The sequence below is a fragment of the Vidua chalybeata genome, chromosome W (genome assembly GCF_026979565.1).
Source record: "Vidua chalybeata isolate OUT-0048 chromosome W, bVidCha1 merged haplotype, whole genome shotgun sequence".
Classification (NCBI taxonomy): Eukaryota; Metazoa; Chordata; class Aves; order Passeriformes; family Viduidae; genus Vidua; species Vidua chalybeata.
The window spans coordinates 825,093-848,725 of NC_071569.1; positions in this window are offsets into that span (position 1 = coordinate 825,093).

The following is a 23,633-nucleotide window of genomic DNA, read 5'->3' on the forward strand; positions in this document are numbered from 1 at the left end:
TCTTCCCACGCGTGGGGGAATGCCCCACGCTCGTAGGACCTCTCCCCAGTATGGATGTGCCGGTGGGTGAGGAGGGTGGATTTGTCCTTGAATCCCTTCCCGCAGTGGGGACAGCAGAAGGGCCTCTCCTCTATGTGAATCTGAGAGTGCAGGAGGAGATTGGAGCTGGTCTGAAACCTCTTCCTGCATTTATCACACTCGTAGGGTCTCTCCCCAGTGTGGATCTTTTGGTGGCTGATCAGGGCAGCCCGATGCCTGAAGGTCTTCCCACACTCCCCACAGTCATAGGGCCTCCCCACGCTGTGGGTCCTCTGGTGCCTGATCAGGTCAGAGCTCCTCCTGAAGCTCTTCCCACATTCCAAGCACTTGTGGGGCTTCTTCCCATCATGAGCCTGCTCACGGACCAGCAGCGCCAAGCTCTGGCTCCATCACCGGCTGCTTTCCCGGCCCAGGGTGGGTGTCCTAGTCTGATGTTATGGTGCTTGTTTCCCCAATCGTGTGTTCTGTTTATGCTTGATGTTATGTTCTGCGCCTTCAGGACTGGCTCCGAAAAGTGAAGGTTTGTTTTGTCTTATTATCAGCTGGCTCACCTCCCCCCACAGTATGTGTCTAGGAGAGAGGATAGCGCTTGCATGCTTGCTTGCTTGCTGGCTTGCTTTCGCTTTGCTCTCGCTCCTGCTTTTTGCTTTTGCCCTTGCTTTTCTTTTCTTTCGTTTTCCTGAATACCATTCAAACCTGGGAAACACCGAGAAACACTGAGAGCCTGCATTTTTGTGACTTGCAGCAGCTATCCCCAGCGCCAGAGACCGATAACTGGGCGACCACTTCCAGGAGAGACTTTCAGAATTTGTCATCTCTTCAGAGCAGTGAAAGAGTTTTTGTCATCTGCTGGTGCTGTTTTTGTGACGGGGAGTGTTTTTGCTTGTTAAATAAACAGGTTCTTCTTTCCACTTCTCTCCAAGGAAATTCTTCCCGAACCAGGTGGGGGGGAGGGGCTGTGGGGGTTTGCTGTCTGGGGGGGCTCCTCCTGGAGGTTTTCTCCCAAATTTGCCCTAAACCAGGACAGTGGGTCTTTCCTCCTCAGATCCCCACAATCTGCGTTTGCAGCTCCTGCTCGTGTGGCATCTCTGGGGCTTTTCCTCCCCGTTGGGTTCCTGTGCCGTGGAGCCGCTCAAAACGGCCTCTTCCATGAGGTTCTGACATGGGGATTTGCACTCTCTGGTCTCCATCCTCAGCTCCTTGTATGGGGGAGGAAGGACAAGGAGAGGATGGGATTTGCCTCCGTGCCAGAGGGAAGGGGAAGGAGATCCCCCCAGTGCATCCCCAGCAGGACGGTGTCGTCAGGGGGGTTGTCCTGCAGCTGGGGGCCATACTGGGCTGGGAGATGGAGCAGGAGAGAAAGGGCGCCACGTCTCATCCTCAATTTCGCAAGAGCAGATCTATTGCCAGCCCCGGCTGGCTCTCCACGGGGCGATAGGGCAGTGAGAGGCACTCTCTGCTGAACCCAGCAGGGCTTTAGAGAGTGCCTTCGTGGGTCCGAGGACACTGCTGATCCCACCAGCAAGGAAGGAGGCAACACTCTTCTGGGGGTAGGTCCAAGATTTATTGTGACTCCAAGGAGAGCCCCAGAGCCCAACAGCACTCAAATAGGTCCCAGAAGAGAGTGAGCTCTGAGCCTCGAACAGGCCCTGATATAGGGTGGGCGAGGAAACCCAATCAGCCAATGGGAGAAGACATGGGAGTGGCCCTCCGAGGGAAGGACAACCGGGGTATCCACTTAGGAGGGAGGAGGGGAGGGACCCCAGGCCATTGTCCAGTCACCCAGCGACCCCGGCTGAAGCCTTCAGACAAAGGGGAAGGATGGACAAGTCACCTGGGAGGGGTCAGGGGCATGAGTCAGGGTTTTTGGGATTGATGGACACACAGGTGCTGATGGGAAAACCTGGGATGAACCAAAAGGGCACAAGGGGGAGTACAGAGGGATAAACCATTTTGAACATACATACAGTGGAACCTAAAAACACAACTCCACAAGGGGGAAAGGGGCAGTAACTTCCCCCTTACCTGTCTGGGTGTCCTGGGGCATCTTTCTCTTCCTCGCAGCCTCCAAGGGGTTGGGAATGGGAAATCCTGGTTTGGGGAAAACAAAGGATGAGCACGTTGACTTTGAAGGTCTGTCATAGTTTGACATGGAAGTGAATTTTTTCAAGAAGTTGGGTTAAACTAATCTGTAGTCAGGTTTAGATATTAGTACTTAGAGTGACCACTGAAGGTACGGACATGCCTCTGAGAACTCAGGGGGTTAAAAGCAAGAACTCTCAGGGGAACTGTTTCTTTAGTTCTGGTCGGTCGTCGGAAAGTGCAGACTCTCCCCTGCCCAGCCACAGGCTGGGTGGGGGAGGGGAAGCCATGCAGCCTGGGAGAGTTAGGCCGAGGGGCCTGAAGGACTGGAACCAAGCCAACTCCTACGGATGGAAGGGTGGAGAGAAGCGGAGATGCCTTTGTTCCCCCCCTCCCCAAAGGGAAAGAGGCAGAGAACCTGACGGCACTTAGAAATTTGCTGGCAGAGGAAAAGGAGAAGGGGCAGAGAAGATGTCTAGTGTAAGAGTTGGGAGTGCTGAGCAAAGATTTCAGTTGTACGGGAAGTCCGAACTTTTAACCTTTTGTTAGAAAATGAAGGCTTTGTAAAATATTACTCTTCCTCAATTTATAGTGGAAGAGAAACACTCTGGGACCTGAGATGTTAGAAGAAAAAAAAATTAAGTAAGAGGAGATGATGGAGTAGCTTTTAGCTGGACTTTTCTTGTTAGCTATGGACTGAATCAAATTCTCTTGCAATAAAGACTGCATTTTAGAGGGATGCAGTGGTGAACCAAGGAGACCTGCTTCAGCAACCACCAGCACAGGAATGGCAAGAACAGAGAAAAGCTGAGGAGGGAATGGTGATGCCCTCTGTCTTCAGGAAGAAGATGATCTCTGTTCTTAGACCCTTAGCCCCAGGGGAAAATGGGGGAGACTGTAGTCCCAAGATGAGAAGCTGAACTGTTGTCTCTTTTAGTCCATGGCAAAGAATCCTTAAAGGAGCCCTATGGGCAGTCTGTCCATGCATGGTAGTGAGAGCACTGTGACATAGAAAAGAGAGTGTCACACTGGCAGATTTTCTCCAGGTGGTTGCCATGTGTGACATGGAAACACAGGAGGGAGCAACTGTGTTTCCTGGGGGTTCTGTGGTACAAGAGAGACTCCTCTCTCCCTTGATGGACTGGGTATTAATTATCTGAAGGGTAGCAACTTGATCAAGAATCCCAGGTGATGTCTCACTGTGGTTGTTTTAGAAATTAGGTGGGAGGAGGAGTGTTTTATATGGTCTTCATCCTGGATTTAGTGTGTGTGTCTTGTACAGTAGTAGTAGTTTAATAAAGTTTTTTTTTTCCTTTGTTACTAAGCTTAAGCCTGCTCTGCTCTGTTCCTGATAACATCTCACAGCATTTCTATTGAGAAAGTGTATTTTCATGGGGGTGCTAGCATTGCGCCAGTGTCAAACCCTCTGCCCAAGTCCATGTCTGGAAGTCACCAGCCATCTGGGGTGCATAAAACCTCCCGAATACCAAGATTCAGCCCTGGAAAAGACTCCCAGGAGTTTCCCGTCCCTGGTCCCTCTGCTTTGGTGTTCAGGCTTCCCCCCTGTCCCAGCTGCTGGGGGTCACACTTGTACTCAGGGTCCCCCTGCTCCTCAGTCCCTGCCCTCCCCAGGCTGCTGGAAGTCCCAGGAATGCAAAAAGCTCCCCCCTCTTGGGTCTCCCTGTTTAGGGATGCTGGGGATTTTTGGGGTCCCAGGTTTCCTTCTCCCCTTATTTTCTGCTTTGGGGTGCAGGGACTCCAAGGAGTGCCCCCCTGCCCTCTCCAGGCTGTTGAGGGTCCCGCCAATGGCAGCGCTCCGCCCTCTCTGGGCTCCCCACTTTGGGCTCCTGGGGGACACAAGGCTCTGCTCCTCCAGGCTGCGTCTGCCGGCAGCCGCCACCAAGACCCCCCAGTGTCCCCCCAAGGGGCCTTTTCCGCTCAGCTTTGCAGTTCTTCATTCTCCAAACATCCCCCCAAAAAACCCAGCTGGGAGGAACTGGGAGTGACTAGCTGCATGCTGCAGGGGACTGGAAACAACTGGCCTGATACTGGGATCAACTGGGATCATGCTGGCAGTGAGTGCGACTACACTGAGGCTGACTGGGAGTGCTTGTGAGCAAATGGGATGATACCAGAAGGAACTGGGAGTGACTGGGAACATGCTGGAAGGAACTGGGGTACATTGGGAGATACTGGGAGTGACTGCAACCAAAGTGAGGGTGAAAGAGAGCAACTGGAACCATGTGGAGCAGGATGGGTTCATACTGGCAGTGACTGGAAGCACACTGGGCTCATCTTTGGATCATACTGGGAGTGACTGGACACATACTGGGAGTATCTGAGAGCGACTGGGAAGACACTCTGTACATCATCCCCCATAGTGGGGGTGACTGGGAGCAATTGGGAGCATGCTGGGAGCAAATGGCATCATACTGGGACTGACTGGGTTGATCTAGGAAATAACTGGAACCATGCTGGAGGTGGCTGTGACCATAGTGGGAGAGATTGGAAGCAACTGGGATTCTACTGGGAACATACTGGCAGTGCTAGCATGTGACTACGATCAAACTGGAGCTTACTGGGACCATATTGGGATTGATAGGGAGTGACTGGGTGTCGCTATTGGACACGAAATGAGTACACAGAAGATTGGTAAGTTCAAAAGGGTAAAAGACCCAGTTTTATTCGAACATCTGGCCGCTCGATTCCAGCTAGAGTCGTCACGCAGCGCAGCCTCCCAGGGGAAAAGGGGGGAGGGGGAATGCCCGCCTCCCCCTCCAAAAAACCCTGGGGGACTCCGACCCCTGCAACAGCTGGACAACGCGTTTCCAGAGCAGGAGCATCAGCACAGAACCTGCACTGTAACCATCAGCAGCGAGAAAGCCCCCAAGGTGCTCCCCCAAGCCAGACCACACCTCCTTAGAGAACGCCTCCTCCGGGTCAGAAAAAAAACCGTGTTCCCTTCCCCAGAGGAACAGGGACTCAAATCCCAGCCACGAGATAGACACCCCGCTCCATTCCAGGACATCTTTCCAGCTGTCCAACACCAGGGCGACAACCACAAAACCCATAGAAGCAGACATGCCCACAAGGGCTGCAGTCACGGCCGGAAGAGAGAGCGTTAATCAAGACGTCACCAAAAGGTGTCGTTCACACTCGGCGCCAACAGATGTCGCTATTGGACAAGAAATGAGTACACAGACGCTTGGAAAGTCCAAAAGAGAAAAAGACCCAGTTTTATTCCAACATCTGGTATTTCTAGAATTCCAAAGGTGACAGTGGATTGGAGGATAGAATTACCACTGCTCCAACCACACTGGTCCAAAGATCTATCAATCATTTCTCTCCACCCACAGAGAAATATGTAAACTATTCTATTTATACATATTGTGTGGGAACTCTGGCTCTCAAATATGGAAACATTATCAGAAGGCTAAAGAAGTTTTATGAGAACTTTAAAACTTTCAAAAGAACTATAAAAGAAAACTTAACACTTTTAAAAATCAGGGCAACAACTGGGCTCATAACTTGGGCTACTTGGAACAACTGAGAGAAACTGGGATCGTGCTGCAAGCCAATTGCAGTATTTGGGAACGACTGGGTGCATGCTGGAGGCAACTGGGATATTCTGGCCATGACTGGGGGATCATACTGGGATAGCTAACACCTTACTGAGGCCACTGGTAGTGCCTAGAAATTATTACGGACATGCAGAGGGCAACTGGGATCTACTGGGAATGTCTCTAAGCATACTGGAGTGACTGGAACCACATAGGGAACATCCCGGACCATGCAGCAGAGAACTGGGACCACGCTAAAGGCAACTGGGAGTGAGAGGGAACATGCTAGGAGGGACTGGGATCCTTCCCTTATTCCAGCCTCTCCTTAAAAGCAGCTTTATGCATAGGTGGACCACAGATGCTGAAAAGCAGCAAAGCTGAATAGCCTGGCACAGCTTCAGTAGTGTGCAATTCACAGAAGGCGAAAAACAAAGCAGCAGAGCAGCGGGCTTCTGTGCGCAGTGAATGCAATTGCAAAAACCCAGCAGCTGGTCTTTCACAAGCATAGTCAGCACTCTATGTTCTTGTTTCTTGACAAACTCACCGCTGCCCTTCTTTTCTGCAGCTGCCATCGAGTTCTCTGTATCTCGCAGGCTAAGGAGACAAGCAAGATTTTCTAAGGAGGGAATGCATCAGGACTAAGTAAAAACCCAGGAAAGTTGTCCTGGAGAGCCTTCTATACGCATGCTAAGAGTAAACTCGACAGGCAGGAGAGTGGCAGGCACCATCCTCCAGCAGTCTGCATGCTTTGCACACAAGTCCGCTTCTTTGCGGCTTCATTCTTCGCCTCTTACAAGCCACCGCGCTCTCTGGCTCCCGGAGGCGAAGAAGCGGCTACTTCATGCACAGATCACTGTACGCTCCGGAGCGCGGCTTCTGCTGAAAGATGCCAGGGACCAGCACTTACATTCGGACAGCTCTGGAGCCCCGTATTCTGCCTCTCTAGACATCTACATCTTAGCGAAAAGCTTTTCCACTATGTCTCGCAAGGAGAAAGTGTACCAGCACAACTGTGGGAGGGGTTCCTGCTCTCCCTTGGGAGGCAGCAACAGTTTAGAAATCAGCTGCTGCTCTCCACCCCAGAAGAGCTGTCCATCAATGTTTAGCATACTCCCCAGTTCCAGAAAGTTCAGTTATTCTGTTACCCCCATTGGCTCCTGTTAGAATACCACTCCTCCTCTGTACCCCGATTAGTTCTCTGTATGTCACCCCACTCTGTCTCCCCCCTTCACCCGTTGCTGTTGGCTGTCTTGTACCCTAACCACTCCCACTTCTTTGCCCTTAATACCCAGCCCCGCCTTTCCTCGGGGCTTCCGGAGCTGGCTCCCTTCTGGAGAGTTTGTGCCCCCCCGTTTCTCCCTCCTGTTCCTGCGACGCTCCTGAAATAAAGCCTCTAGGAATAAAGCCACTTCGGAGCCCTCTCGTCCTTACGGTGGAGCTATCCGGGTCCCGCCACATCCTCCCCGCGGACCAGTCCTCTGAGGGTTTCCCCCCGGACAGGCTGGGCACCCGGGTGAAGCCCGGAGGACTTGTATTTTAATACAAGTGGCGTCCCGAACACGGCGACCACTGCCCTGGTCACCGAGGAGCGTCTCCCGTGAGCGTCCGGATCCGTGACCCCGCGCTCCAGGACTTCAAGCGCCGTTTGCCGCCGCTTCCAGGGGCAGCTGTACTTCGATTGTTAGAAGGCTTTTGCCTCCTGGCGCTGCTGACAACTCGTGGAGATCCGACCCTGCAGCTCCGGGGGAAGCGCCGGATTTCACGAGATCGGCAGCACTCCACCGCCCCGCCACAGCTTTCTTCTTTTCGCCGCGTCCCGGTGTTGGTGAGTTTCGCTGCTCGAGGTGAGCAGCCGACGCAGGCTCTTTCTTTTCTTTTCTCCTTTTGCTTTGGCCGGGGATCTCTCTTGCAGCGGGAAAAATGGGCAACCGCCTTTCCCCTGCACGACGGGAGTTTTATATCCAAGTTAAGTCCGCCCTTGTGTTGGGGAATGTTTCATTTAAAAAAGGGGTTTTAAAATCTTTTGTTAAATTTATTTTTGAACATTTTCCTGACATCTCCATGGACGATGTCTTTTCTGTTTCGTTTTGGGGGAAAGTTGGACGTTACATTTATGATGTTCAAGTTACGGGGAATTTTAAAGTGGGGAGATTTTTTCCAATTTATGATTCCATTTTTAATTTAGTTAAATCGAAAGGGGAAAGTTTGGGTCCCAGTTCTCCTACCCCTCATTCTGCCCCCCCCGCTCCTAACCCCACTTCCCCTAAGGATGGATCGGGAGACAGATCCTGCCAGAATGAGGCACAGGGTTGCTGCCGTCTCCCTGCTGCCTCCCGTGCCACCCTGTCCTCTCCTTGTGTTGGGACTGGCCACCCCAGCACGAGCCCTACCCACTCCCTCGTTCCACGAGTCCCTGACCCCAGTTGTATCCCCAGTTGTCATGGTTGTTCCAATGCTGTTTTAATACCTCAAAATGGCGACGGCCTCGTGGCCGGTCGCCACACAGCACAAAAGGGCGCCTCCTCCTCACCCCTCGGGTTCCCGCCACTGTAACAGCTCCGCCCCCTCCGTCGGTTGCCGCCCCCGCGTCGGGTCCCGCCCCCCATCACGTGTCGATTTCGGTGACGTCAGGACCCTCCCATCCTGCCTCCTTGACCACGCCCCTGGGTGGGCCCCTGGTGGGTGGGACAGGCCTGCCAGAAGGCCACGCCCCGGTGGGTGGGTCAGGCCACGCCCCCTCTCATGCGGCCCCCGGTTCCCACGCCACCGGAACCAAAAGTAGGCACAGCCGGAAGCAGGCCATCTTGGCCTGCAGGGTCTCCCGGCACTGGAACCAACCAGCAAGGGAGAGGCTCCGCGCCCTGGCCCGTCCTGCCTTATCCTCGGAAGAGGGTGAGGACAGTGACAACCCCCGGCCCACAACCAAGCCGGGGGAGGGCTGGGCCCGGATCCGGGCCGAGGCCATTAAGGATGGGGACCTAGATCTCGCAAGGGATCTAGGTCCATTTGCGGCATCAGTTGTGCATAAGAGGGGAAAAGAGCCGAGGTGGGAACAGTTACCATACGTGGAAGTGAAGGAGTTGAGGAGAGCCGCAAAGGATTATGGGAGAAATTCTCCCTTCTTTAAAAATGTTTTAGACCTTACCTTTTCGGGACATTCCCTTGTACAACATGACCTTCGCTATACAGCGAAGGCCCTGCTGTCCCCCACAGAATTCCTTCTGTGGGAGATACATTGGAAAAATTGATTAAGCCTCTCCTAACAAAGTATGATCTCAGGGAGGTGTTAGGAGATGGCACAGAGGGACTTGAAGCTTTGGCAGGGGAGGGGGAATTTAGCAGACCTGAGGACCAAATCCTCCTTCCCGAGAATTTGTTAAGTGACATAAGGGACGCTGGGAAGGAGGCACTGCTGAAAATCCCCGATGGTACCACCCCTCTCCAAAACTTTTCATCAGTTCTTCAAGGCCCTGACGAAACTTTTATCAAGTTTGTGGACAGGTTAAAGGAGGCCATCGACAGGCAGATTGAGAACGTCGAGGCCCGAGAAGAACTTCTGCGAAACATGGCCCTGACCAACGCCAACCCGGAGACCAAGAAGATCCTGAGAGCTCTTCCCCAGGATCCGGAGCCTACCATCGCTAAGATGGTAGAGGCATGCACCAAGGCGACTTCGATGGAGCAGACAGTGGCATTGGCAGTGAGCAAAGGGGTGGGGGAGGCGATGGTAGACCTGATGAACACTCGCTGTTTCGGCTGTGGCCAGTTGGGCCACATCCAAGCGAACTGCCCACACTGGCCGCCAGATAGGTCTTACCACCCTTACAACCCCTCCCCGAGACCAACATACAGGAATCCCCGCTTCCATCGGCCGGGAAACGGCAGGCAGAGCGCGGTGATGGGCCGCGCCATGACACCAAATGGCCCGTCCCAGCGCCCGGGGCTGCCATCTCTCCCGGAGAACCACGGCCCCAGCGGTACACTTCTCCGGATGTCTGCAGCCAAGAGGACGGGCTCCGGCTCCTCAGAAGAACCAGGCAACTGAACTGCGCCCGTCGCCAAGTCCTCCGGACCAGCCTTCACGTCATGTTTCCAGATGAGGACTTGGTTCGCGTCCCGGCAGGATTCCTGCCACCGCCCTACTGTGACTACCCCACCACTGTCTTGCTGTTAGGAGACACCGCCAACACGCCGGATGACCTCACCATCATCCCAGAGGTCGTCTACTTCGAGCCGGGGACAGAGCTCACCGTCTCCGTGGTATGTTACCAGCCTCCATTCTCCTTGCCTAAGGGGTCTCCTTTAGCTCTTTGCTACATCTTGCATGTCCACACAGAAGACACCGGCATGGACCTTTCAACAGACCTTTCTTCGTATTTGGACTCTTCGGCCTTTCTTGTGCAAAACGTAAGCAGACAGAGACCTATTATTAAGACTTCTTTTGTTTTACAGGGAAAGTCCATCTCACTAGACCTGATGGCAGACACCGGCGCAGATGTCACCCTCATTACCCAGGCAGAGTGGCCTTGCGACTGGGAACTGGTGTCCCCTTGTGGCACAATCTCCGGTGTGGGAGGCGCTGTCAATTCCCGCCGGAGCAAACATCTGGTATGTGTGGAGGGGCCGGAGGGTCAAGTTGCCACGATTAGGCCTTTTGTGGTAGCTTCCAACATCAAATTGTTAGGTAGGGACGTTTTGTCCCAATGGGGTGCCCGACTTGACATCCCTAGTCCTGCGTGGGATTTTTAGTCTGGGCCACTGCGGAGCGCACCTCCCCACCGCTCAATTGGAAAACAGACACACCGATGTGGGTGGACCAGTGGCCCTTACCATCTGAAACATTAAAGGCGCTCAATGAACTTGTGGAGGAGCAGGTGCGCCTGGGGCATTTAATACCTTCCACCAGCCCCTGGAACACACCTGTCTTTGTGATTAAGAAACCCGACAAAGACAGGTGGCGCCTGCTCCAAGACCTACGCAGGGTTAATGATGTCCTCGAAGATATGGGCCCCTTGCAACCAGGCCTTCCCTCTCCCTCCATGCTGCCCCGGGATTGGCAGCTTGCAATCCTCGACATCAAGGATTGCTTCTTTAACATCCCTTTGTATCTCGGAGATGCTCCCAGATTCGCCTTCTCGGTTCCCTCCATCAACCGAGGAGAGCCATATAAGCGCTATCAGTGGACCACTCTGCCCCAGGGATTGAAAAATTCCACTGTGCTCTGCCAAACTTTTGTGGCTCAGGTCCTTTCCCCGGTCCGTCGCCTCTTTCCCGAGGCAATCTTTTTGCACTACGTGGACGACATTTTAATTTGCGCTGCTGACGTGACCTACTTGAAAGCGGCCTTGGAAAAGACAGTAAAGACCATCAAGGACTCAGGATTCCAAATTGCGGAGGAGAAGATCCAGCTGTCATCCCCCTGGAAATATTTAGGCTTCCTAATCACGGGAAGAACTGTCGCGCCCCAGTCCCTCACCATCAAGGACAACCCTCAAACCCTGCGGGACTTGCAGCAGCTCTGTGGCACCATCACGTGGATCCAACCGCTCCTAGGACTCACCACAGAGGAGCTGTCACTGCTGTTCCAACTGCTGAAAGGCGACGGCGACCTAGCATCCCCACGCCACCTCACCCCGGATGCCCGTGAGGCCCTGGAGAGAGTCGCAGCTGCCATCACGTCCCGCCAGGCACATCGGGTCGTGCGGTCCCTCCCCATCAACTGTGCCATCTTAGGTAAGTCCCCGAACTTACATGCCCTCTTATTCCAGTGGGACGACAGCCAGAGGGACTCACTCTTAATCATAGAGTGGTTGTTCCTCCCACATCAGCCTGCAAAAACGGTTATACCTTTTCCGGAATTAATGGCAAAACTTATTATCAAGGCCCGCCAGCGCCTCCGGACCCTCGCAGGGTGTGACCTAGCATGCATCTATTTACCATTAAATTTGGACCAATTGGATTTCCTCTTACAAACAAATGAAAATTTACAGATTTCGGTAGACAGCTATCCTGGTCAAATTTTAATACATTATCCCAAACACAAACTTTTTAAAGACACCTTGTATTTGGCCCCAAAATCTTTCAAAAGTAAGATTCCATTGAAAGGTGCTTGCACGGTGTTCACCGATGGGTCAGGTAGATCCCACAAGTCGGTGATCACCTGGAAGGACCCGGACAGTCAGAAGTGGGAGTCTGACGTCCAAATAGTTCAGGGTTCCCCCCAGATCGCTGAGCTTGCAGCAGTCGTGAGAGCCTTCAAAAAATTTCAACAACCTTTCAATCTCGTCACTGATTCGGCATATGTGGCCGGGATAGCAGAAAGGGCTGAACATGCCCTGCTCAAAGAAATTCAAAACAAAGTATTGTACGGATTGCTCTCAAAACTCATTTGGCTTATCTCACACCGGAAGCAACCGTATCACATTCTGCATGTTAGGTCACACACAGACCTGCCAGGTGACATCACCGAGGGCAACCGGAGAGCAGACTCCCTGGCGACGCTGGCCACCTCCACCTCTGTAAACCCTATAGTTCTAAGACCCACCTTGCCAGATGTCCACATGCAGGCTAAGATGAGCCACGCCTTTTTCCACCAGAATGCTCCGGCGCTTTGCCGTCAGTTTAAAATCTCCAAGGAGCAGGCGCGGGCCATCTTAGCCACATGCCCCAATTGCCAATCCCACGCCTTACCATCCTTAGCGACAGGGGTTAACCCCCGGGGATTGGGGGCATTGGAAACCTGGCAAACAGACTTTCCCTCCTTTGGGCGGCTGAAGTACATCCATGTGTCTGTAGACACGTTCTCGGGGGCAGTGTTTGCCTCCACCCACACGGGGGAAAAAACAAAGGATATCATCAAACACTTATACATGGCTTTCTCCACCTTGGGTGTCCCTAAAACTATCAAAACAGATAATGGACCAGGGTTTGTGTCCAAACAATTCATGGAATTCATGCAACAATGGGGCATTGACCATATTACAGGTATGCCACACAACCCTACAGGACAATCAATTGTGGAGAGAAAACATCAAGAAATTAAAAAACTACTAGAGCAGTAGAATGATTCGGCCCTTACCACAAGCCCTGTAGAGAGGTTGTGCAAAGCCCTATATGTTCTCAATTTCATGAACTGTTCGGACTGCGAGCCAAACCCCCCGATACTACACCACTTTCATAATAACACCAGGTCGCAGTTGAAAGAAAGACCACCAGTGCTTGTTAAAGACCCTGAGTCCAGGAACATCAAAGGTCCATACCCGTTGATAACGTGGGGGAGAGGGTATGGCTGTGTCTCCACAGAAGAGGGCCCCAGGTGGATCCCAGGCAAGTTTATAAAACCATACCGGGAAGACATCGTGAAGGAAAGCCACCCCCCGGACCACTCCCCCGAGACGACAGCTCCAGCGGATACCACCGTCGCCTGGAGTCGGAGGATAAGGAAGGGAAGCAGACCCATCGACACCGCCACAAGGACGCTGATAACTAATCGATACTTCCCACCGGCTTGGACAGTTTACCCCCTGACCCCATCCCCAACCATTCCTTACCCTTTCCTGTCCTACCACTTTCCTCGCCCCCCTTACCCTCACACCTGACCCCACATTTTTTCTGTTTCAATGTTAATTTAAACGGGGGAGGATGGGGATTTGAGGGGACCCTTGGTCTTACTTCTTTTTGTATGTCTGAGTTATTAGATTACCGACCACCCAGATGGCAATTACATCAGCCAGAACACCCCGCAGTGACCGGCTTCCTGCAGCTGCCTTCGTCACCATCTTATGGCTCCACCTGGCAGGAAGCTGGCTCGTGCCACAGCCCAAGGAAAACGTCTGGGTCACGCTGGCAAAGTCTATAGGACAAGAACAGCTTTGCATGGCCATGGGCAGTGTAGACAATCCGTTGTCTACATGCCTGGTGGGAGTCCCCCTGTCCGAAAATGATTTTCCTTTCACGGGGATGAAACTCAACCCAGCGGACTCCTGGATGAGTTGGATGAGGACACTACCACAGGCACCACAGGAACCCCAGGAATTGGACCTACTGGGGTCCACAAGGGTCCACTTTTGTATTCAGTTTTATACTAAGGCCCCACAAACAAAACCAGGGCAAAACATCAAAGACTTAACAACAGCAAATAGAAAATGCATCAATGAGTGGTGCAATTACACAAGCCCTGTGATGTCTAAGTCCTACCCATTCCCTAAGGAGCTCCCTTGGGGTGTGTTTCTCATCTATGGGGACAGGGCGTGGGCTGGGATCCCCTCCAATACCAAAGGGGGTCCCTGTAGCCTTGGCAAGCTTACGACACTAACCCCCAATAAAACCCAAATTCTGGATTGGAAGAAGAAAAGTCAATTGGCATGCAAAAAGCGATCGTATGGTGAATTTGACCCAAATTGCGATTCCGAAATTTATGATTGGAGTGAGGGAAAGAGGGTTGCCGCTTCTATTTTTCTACCATGGTACGTGGCAGCGAAAGCCCTCGGTGAGATTTCTCACCTGGGGTGTTGGATGAGTAAGCAGGCCAACGCTATGTCTGCCGCATTATCAGACCTCTTGGCAGAAGAAGAGACCACCAGGCACGCCACCTTACAGAACAGAGCGGCCATCGATTTTCTGCTGCTCGCCCACGGCCATAGCTGCGAGGACTTTGAAGGGATGTGCTGCTTCAATCTGACATCGAAGAGCAAGACCTTCTCCCAGTGGGGTGTTCCTGGGTGGGCCGTGCCAATCATTAAAGGTTTAATTTGGATTTTGATTATTATTTTCTTAATTTCTGTAGCCTTAACTATCTTTAAGAAAATGTTAACGAGGAACTTGGGGAATGTTTTTTTAATAAATCAGAAAGGGGGAGTTGTGGGAGGGGTTCCTGCTCTCCCTTGGGAGGCAGCAACAGTTTAGAAATCAGCTGCTGCTCTCCACCCCAGAAGAGCTGTCCATCAATGTTTAGCATACTCCCCAGTTCCAGAAAGTTCAGTTATTCTGTTACCCCCATTGGCTCCTGTTAGAATACCACTCCTCCTCTGTACCCCGATTAGTTCTCTGTATGTCACCCCACTCTGTCTCCCCCCTTCACCCGTTGCTGTTGGCTGTCTTGTACCCTAACCACTCCCACTTCTTTGCCCTTAATACCCAGCCCCGCCTTTCCTCGGGGCTTCCGGAGCTGGCTCCCTTCTGGAGAGTTTGTGCCCCCCCGTTTCTCCCTCCTGTTCCTGCGACGCTCCTGAAATAAAGCCTCTAGGAATAAAGCCACTTCGGAGCCCTCTCGTCCTTACGGTGGAGCTATCCGGGTCCCGCCACATCCTCCCCGCGGACCAGTCCTCTGAGGGTTTCCCCCCGGACAGGCTGGGCACCCGGGTGAAGCCCGGAGGACTTGTATTTTAATACACACAGCACACTTATTCCACATGCATTGCACGAGCATTCTGCATGTTCCCACGGGCCAAGCAATCATCGGAAGGGCTCATGGTCTTCTTAAATGTCAGGTTCAAAAACAAAAAGGGGGAATGCAACAGGAGTCACCTCAAGTGAGATTAGATAAAGCTGTTTATGTGTTAAACTTTTTGCGTCCCCTACCTGACTCACAGTTATCTCCAATTTTTTACCATTTTTCCTCTTTGAATTCTAAGCAACCAGATTTTCGTAGAAATGTTAAGGTATGGGTTAAGGATTTAATTACTGGTATGTGGTCTGGTCCAGTGGAACTAATAACCTGGGGGAGAGGTTATGCTTGTGTTTTGACAGATAATGGTCTTTGATGCGTTCCTGCTCTCTGTATTAAACCTTATCTGGAGCGTGCAGGAAGGAATAGGATGGATGGTTCCGCAGCTGAAGCAGAACATGCGGATGACGCTAGCCAAGGCCATATATCAGGGCATGAATCTCATCAGTCTTAATGTGTTTTCATAGTAATTAAAGGATGTGGGTTTGGTTTGTACTTATCAGGATCTTCTTTTGAGCACTTTGGGTGGTTATAGTTTATTAGATATATAACTTGATAGAATAGAGTAGTTAAACTTAAAAGCACTTATAGATGGATGAAGGACAGGAATGATTGTGTTAAGAATAGGAATGTTAATTTTTGTTGATGGTTGTGATTGTTGTTTGTGTTTCCCGTCTGCTTGGATTTTTGCAAAGGGCCCTGCAAAAATCCATAGCAGCTGTGTTTACAGTTCAAAAACAAAAAGGGGGAATTTTGGGAAGGGGCTAACAGTGGGCCTGTTAGCTAAAGGAGCGAGAAGAAGCTGAGGAGCGAGAAGAAACTGAGAAGCAAGAAGCTGATAAGGAGCTTTATCCAAGGCTGTTACCAAGGAGACCAAGAGAAGAGAGGAATTGAAGAAAGATAAGGAGGGAACTTTGCAGCTGGACAAAGTATTTTTAGAAAGTTAGCTGAAGTCACTGTTACTTTTCACCAGTGGTGTTATGTTGACTTATTGAGGCCAATAGTTAGGGTAGAAGAAGTATAAACAATCAGAAAGTGTATACAAGGTCAGCCATATTCGATAATAAAGAGTTGCCATCTGAGACTGATGTCTCTGCTTTGTGCCACGACCACCTCAACAGCGACAAAGACACAAGACATAAGTGGTGGGATGCACTATTTGGATGGTCACCAACCGCAACTGGGATCATGAATACTTTATGTCACCCAATTATAGTTCTATAAATTTTAGTTACTATAAGTTTAATGATGTCTATTTTAACACTCATGTGGAATTGGAGGATGTTGAGACGTGTGGCCATTTTGACTTCACTCTCTAGAACTCATGGAATCCTGCTGAAGGGGAATTGTCATGATAGTAGGTCAGAATTTAGATCAGGGCCCCTGTAGTAAAAGAATTTACTATATTTTAAGAAAAGGGGGGACTGAAATGGAGGTTTGGGGGGTTTGCTTAATTTAGCAATTTGAATTAAGCATTTAAATTCTAGCTTGTAGAATTGTGTGTTGAATTTTAACTTCTTACTTAAGAAACCTCTGCCATGGTACAAAGGGCATAGGGAAATGCAAATTTCTGAAGCTTCTTTAGATAAAGAACAATACCGTGAGAAGACCAAGGAATGCAAGAAACCTAGATAAAGGAGCTCCTCTGTCTCCAAGCTGATCAAAACCGACAGATGTACTCAGATAAGCACCAAGGGACCTGAAACAGAGATTTTTGGAGTTAAGTTAACAAAATGAATTAAGCATTTATAATTTAGCTTGTAGAGTTATATATTGAATTTTAACCTTTTACTTAAGAAACCTCTGCCTGGTACAAAGGGCATAGGGAAATGCAAATTTCTGAAGCTTCTTTAGATAAAGAACAATACCAGAAGAGGCAAAGAACCCAGATAAAGAAGCTCCTCTGTCTCCAAGCCTATCAAGACTGACAGACGTACTCAGATAAGCACCAAAGGAGCGAAAGCGCACGCGCAGAGAGGAAAAGTTCAAAAGTTCAGCCATGAGGAAGACCACAATCTTCAGCCTCAGGACCACCGAGAGACCCCCGTACGACCACCACAGCAAACCACGCGTGCCCAGAAGGGCGTGGACTCATTTAGCGTGAGAGGCGAGGACAGGCGGGGCCAGGGGTTGAATATGCATGAAAAAGTTGTGCAATGTATTGCATATGGAACATCTTTGGGAATAAAGGTGTGGGTCAGACTGAGGTTCGGGGCACAAGTTTTGGAGAGCTATCTCACTTGTGCCGGGCACTGACATACATACCCACTTCATAACTACCCCAGGTTGTGGAGTCTATTTATTTATTCTGCGTATCACTTCAGTTGGCGACCACGAAGGGACTGCTCTGCTCACCCGCGGGTCCGGTTGGGAGCAGACACCCTCAGGCGCCACGGGGCTTTTTCCCGGAGGAACTCTGCGCCTCGGCTGTACACTGCGGAGAGCAGACCACGGCCCGTCGACAAGCGGATGAAAGCGGTATGTATTAATTTCTTTTCTTAAGGTTGGCACCAATAAGTCGCAAAAAGACGTTTTTGCGCGCAGATTTCCCCAGGGGCTTGCAAGCAGACCGCCACCGGGGGAGAGGCCGGCAGCGGGAGGACCTCCCCAGCTGATAGCGCAGCTCGGGGAGGGAGAAATCGCAATTTCAGTGTGTTGTGCCTGTCCCGATTACAGTGTGGTGTGTCCCAATTTCGGTGTGGTGTGTCTGTTACGTCCGGACGTGCGTGCTTCATCCATCAGGGGACTCGGTAGTCATAGAGCGGGAGGACAGAGAGAGAGACAGAGTGTTCTTGGGAGCGATATACCAAAGTTCAACAAGTTGCTATCTAGCCTTTGACTGGGAACAACCGCCAGTTGAACGGGTACTGAGAAACCCCTTGAGGTGGGGTCTAGAAGGGGTAATCCCCTGCTTCGTGTGTGGATTGACAACCTTTTGCTGGAAGCCGGACTGGCACACAGCTTGAGTTCTCCTCTGATGCTTGAAGTGTCAGAAGAGGTGGTATTGTATTTCATATAGACAGAGATCCACATGCTGTGCATGTACCCCTGAAGTACCGAGATACTATAACCCAGGGGTTGAACAAGCAAAGTGTAAAATAGTGAATTTAATCTGTGAGAAAAGCCACCTAGTCCCTAAAACCTGGGACGTGTTTGAAGAAGATTGGGAAAAGATAAAGGAGTGGCACAGCCTTAGTATTAAAAGGAAGAACTAAAGAAATTTTTTCCTCCTTTTCTTTCCTTCCCAGTAATTTAGATTAAACCCTTAAGAGTTCGTAAATTTATGTGGGACTGGGCAAACAACAAATTAACAACAATTGATTGTTAATTCATTAATACCATAATATTTCAATATTAGAAGTACTATTGATTATTAATTTGGCTATTAATATTTTAAATCGGTTATTTGAATAACTATAAATTTTATTAATATTTTAATTTAAATAATTATTAATTTTTTTAAAAAAGTGTTTTAGCACACTATAAAGAAATAGTAAACAAAGGGGGATGAATGTGTGTGAATGAGAGGCGGGCTGATTACCCCGGACCTGCTAAGCGAGAGCGGTAGTCTCCCATGCTGCGTTTCCGTCTTTTTCGCGAGAAAAGCGGCCAGAGACGGGATGGCCGGGACCGACGGGAGCCCGCCGGACGCGGCTGGAGGACCAGCCGCGGACCAGTCGGGCAGGATGGGGGCAGGGGCCGGTCGGGCAGCCGCGAGCAGCGAGGCGGGGGCCGGTACCGAAGCGGCGGGCGGCGAAAGAGAGAGCGGGGGGGCTACTGCGGGCAGCGGGGCGGGAATCTGCAGAGCCGCCGCCGCGGGCAGCGAACTCGCGCCTGGGACGGAAACCGGGGCAGGAACACGCGGCAAGCCAGGACCCGGGGTAGGCGCTGGGACCGGGACAGACACTGACACCGGGGCCGGCGGAGCTGAAGGGAGCAGCTCGCTGGGACCTAAAACCGGCGCTCGGCCCCATCCCCAGCGGCTTTGCCCATTCCGGCTACGCTGAGTGCTGCCGCCGCTGCCTTGCCTCTGCTGGGAGCGGCTGGCTCTGCCGCCATTAGCCACGTGGAGGCTGACCGCGCTAACGCCCAGCACCTCCCAGAAATGCTCTCCACTTCAGCAGTTCCAGCAGCAAACCCCGCCCATGCCCCGCCTCTGGAGGACCAAGTCTCGATGGTGTGCCCTTCTCACACCCCTCTCCCTGCCCGGAGTTCCGTTCCCTTGGAAACCGCAGCTCCGGCTCAAAGGAACTCCCTGTCCCTAGAAGATGCTCCTTATAAAAATACTAGAAGTACAGTTAAGAGACAACTTCCTCCTGATTCTTCCTCACCACACGAAAATAAGGCTACAGAAAAAGACAGGGGTAAAGAAATTGGTCTATTTCCACTGAGAGAGGTCCCGATGGGAGGGGGTGGGACTGGATTTGTGAATGCTCCCCTGACTTCTTCTGAGGTCAGGAATTTTAAAAAGGAAATCAAAGGGATTCTGGAGGACCCCATAGGCACAGCTGAACAACTTGACCAATTTTTAGGTACAAACATCTTTACCTGGGAAGAAATGCAGTCTATACTAAAGATACTATTTTCTCAGGAGGAAAGGGAATTTATCAGAATTGCAGGCATAAAAGCCTGGAATAAAGAAAATCCACAGGGGCCTCCTGGAGAGGAGAAAATGCCCACTGCACCTCCTGAGTGGGGTCAAAACAATGAGGAGGGGAGAAAACATATGAATGAGTATCGTAATTTGATAATTAAGGGATTAAATGGGGCAGCACCTCGAGGGCAAAATGCTAAAAAGGCTTTTGAGACACAGCAGGGGAAAGAAGAGACCTCAACCGAATGGTTAGACAGACTCAGGAGAAATATAAAACAATATTCTGGAATAGATCCTGAAAATGATGTGGGAAAAGCTTTGTTAAGAATTAACTTTGTTACAAATGCTTGGCCAGATATTAGAAAGAAATTAGAAAAAAATTGAGGCTTGGCATGATAAACCATTAGAGGACTTATTGAAGGAAGCTCAGAAAGTTTATGTCCGGAGGGATGAAGAAAAAGCTAAACTGAAGGCAAAAATTATGGCAGTCACCATGAGAGAAAACAATTACAAGAAAAATCAAAACCACACAGGCATTACTCCTAAATATGATGGTTGTAGAGACAGGGGAACAGAAAAGAGTAAAACCCCAATACAAACCAAGCCTCAGGAGCATTCCAGGAATGTCTGTTTTTACTGTCGGGGCGAAGGACATTTTAAGAGGGACTGTCCTAAATGGGCAAAAGATCTGAAAATCTTCAAAGAGATGAACACTAAGGAAGAATAGGGGTGTCAAAGGCTCTATTTTCTAGGGGACAAATACCATCTGGAGCCTATGATAACTTTAAAAATAGGTCCCCAAGAAGAAGAATTGGAATTTGTGGTAGATACAGGAGCAGAAAGAACCTGTTTGTTAAATATTCCAAAAGGTTATAGTATAAGTAAAGATACTGTAAAAGTAACAGGAGCAAAAGGAGAGAGTTTCACTGTTCCTGTCATCAAAGATGTGGTAATGGAGGGAGAAACTAGTTTTTGGATGGGGGATGTTTTATTAGTCCCGGGAGCAGGTAGTAATTTCTTGGGACGAGATTTTCAAGTGAAATTAGGAATAGGAGTTATACCAGAAGATGGGAAGATGACAGCTAAAGTGCTAAAATTAAACCAAGAAGATGAAAACAAAATTAAAAAGGAAGTTTGGGCTTGTGAAGGAAATAGGGGAGGATTAAATATTGATCCCATAAGGGTTACAATTGAGAGAGAAGATTGTCCCATACGTGTGTGTCAGTATTCTATTTCATTAGAAGGACGGGAGGGTTTGAAGCCAGTAATAGAAGGGCTAATAAAGGATGGGACATTAGAATCTTGTATGTCTCCCCATAATACTCCTATTCTCCCAGTAAAGAAGCCTGATGGGAGTTACAGACTGGTACAAGATTTAAGGGAGGTAAACAAAAGAACTCGGACTCGCTACCCAGTGGTACCAAATCGCTATACTCTCCTAAGTAAGGTCCCTCCCCAGCATCAGTGGTTTAGTGTAGTGGATCTTAAAGATGCTTTTTGGGCTTGCCCATTAGCCAAGGAGAGCCGAGATATCTTTGCCTTTGAATGGGAGGATCCACAAACTGGAAGAAAGCAGCAATTAAGATGGACGAAATTACCACAAGGCTTCACAGAGTCCCCAAACTTACTTGGACAAGCTTTAGAAACAATATTACAAGCTTTCCCCACTCCTCCCAGGATACAAATTATACAATATGTGGATGATCTTTTACTATCAGGAGAAGTTGAAGCTGAAGTCAGAGACGCTACTATAAAACTTTTGAATTTTCTTGGGGAAAAAGGATTAAGGGTATCAAAAGAGAAGCTGCAATTTGTGGAACCAGAGGTAAAATATCTTGGACACTTAATAAGTAAGGGTAGTCGGAAGCTCAACCCAGAGAGAATTGCAGGAATTTTATCCCTTCCCCCTCCCTCTTCTAAGAGGGAGATTAGAAAACTACTCGGGTTATTGGGATATTGTAGATTATGGATTGAGGGATACACACAGGCAGTAAAATTTTTGTATGAAAAATTGACAGAGGGAGATGATATCAAATGGACCAAGGAAGATGATGATAAATTAGGAGAACTGAAGTTAAAACTGGCCTCAATACCAGCTTTAAGCTTACCTTCACTAGCGAAACCCTTTCATTTGTATGTGAATGCAGAAAAGGGGGTGGCTCATGGAGTTTTGGTTCAGGAGTGGGGAGGAGTAAAGAGACCAGTGGCTTATTTATCAAAGATGTTGGATCCAGTGAGCCATGGCTGGCCAGTATGTATTCAAGCTATAGCAGCTACTGCAGTCCTGGTGGAAGAAAGTCGTAAACTGACTTTTGGAGGTAAACTAATTGTGTGCACACCTAATGCAGTAAAAAATGTGTTGAATCAAAAGGCTGAAAAATGGTTGACAGACTCTAGGATGTTAAAATATGAAGCAATCTTGATAGACAGTGATGACTTGACACTAGAAGTAAATAGAAGTTTAAATCCAGCTCAATTTTTATATGGGGAACCAACAGATAATCTAATACATGATTGTCTAGAAATTATCCAATACCAAACAAAAGTTCAAGAAGACCTTGAAGAACAAGCCCTTTCAGAAGGGGAAATAATTTATGTGGATGTTTCCTCCAGGTGTCTACAAGGAAAAAGAATGTCAGGGTATGCAGTAGTTGATGGGAAAAACATGCAAACTATTGAAAAGGGGAAATTACCTTCAAACTGGTCAGCTCAAACCTGTGAATTATATGCTCTAAAAAGGGCACTGGAATATTTAGCACACAAAAAGGGAACTATATATACTGATTCATGGTATGCCTTTGGACTAGTACATACCTTTGGGAAAAATTGGGAAGAAAGAGGATTGCTTAATTCAAGAGGAAAAGAATTAGTACATGAGGGGCTCATTTTAGAGGTTTTAGAAGCATTAAAATTACCAGAAGAGATAGCTGTAGTACATATTAAGGGTCACCAAAAGGGAGTGACTCCAGATGTAAGAGGAAATAATTTGGCAGACAAGGAAGCTAAGGATGCAGCAGAAACTGGAGCTGAAAGAGTTATGCTAATATTAACTCCAAATGAGGAGAAATTGGAAATTCCAAAATTTAGTGAAGCAGAGGAAAAAGAATTAAACAAGATAGGAGGTGAACAAGATGAATCAGGGAAATGGAAACTTCCTGATGGAAGACAATTACTTAATAAAATACTTACTAGAAGAATATTAGAAGACATGCATCAGAAAACTCACTGGGGTACTCAGGCCTTGTGTGACCATTTTCTAAGGTACTATGGGTGTATTGGGATTTTTGGGATAGCAAAGAAAGTAACTGAAAAATGTATAACATGCCAAAGGATAAATAAAAAGGTAATGAGGAAAACCACATTGGTAGGTCGAGAATTAGCTCCTAGACCGTTTCAAAGTATCCAAGTAGATTTTACTGAACTTCCTCAAGTTCAAAGATGGAAGTATTTATTGGTAATAACAGACCATCTAACTCATTGGGTGGAAGTGGTTCCCACTGCCAAGGCCACAGCCAATGTGGTAAGTAAAACCCTTTTGGAACAGATTATTCCAAGATATGGAATGGTTAATAGGATAGACTCGGACAGAGGAACACATTTTACGTCAAAAGTGTTACAACAATTAATTCAGACCTTGGGGATAAAATGGGAGTTGCACACCCCATGGCATCCACAAAGTTCTGGCCGAGTAGAGAGGATGAACCAGACTCTAAAAAGAACTTGAACTAAATTAATAGTTGAAACCCAAATGTTGTGGGTACAATGCCTACTTTTAGCCTTACTGAGGATCCGAACACAACCTAGGTCAGACCTGGGAGTGTCACCTTATGAAATGATATTTGGATTACCGTTTTTGACCACTCAACATGAAGATGCTACCTATGAGGTAGGGGAAATGAGTGTTAAGAGATAT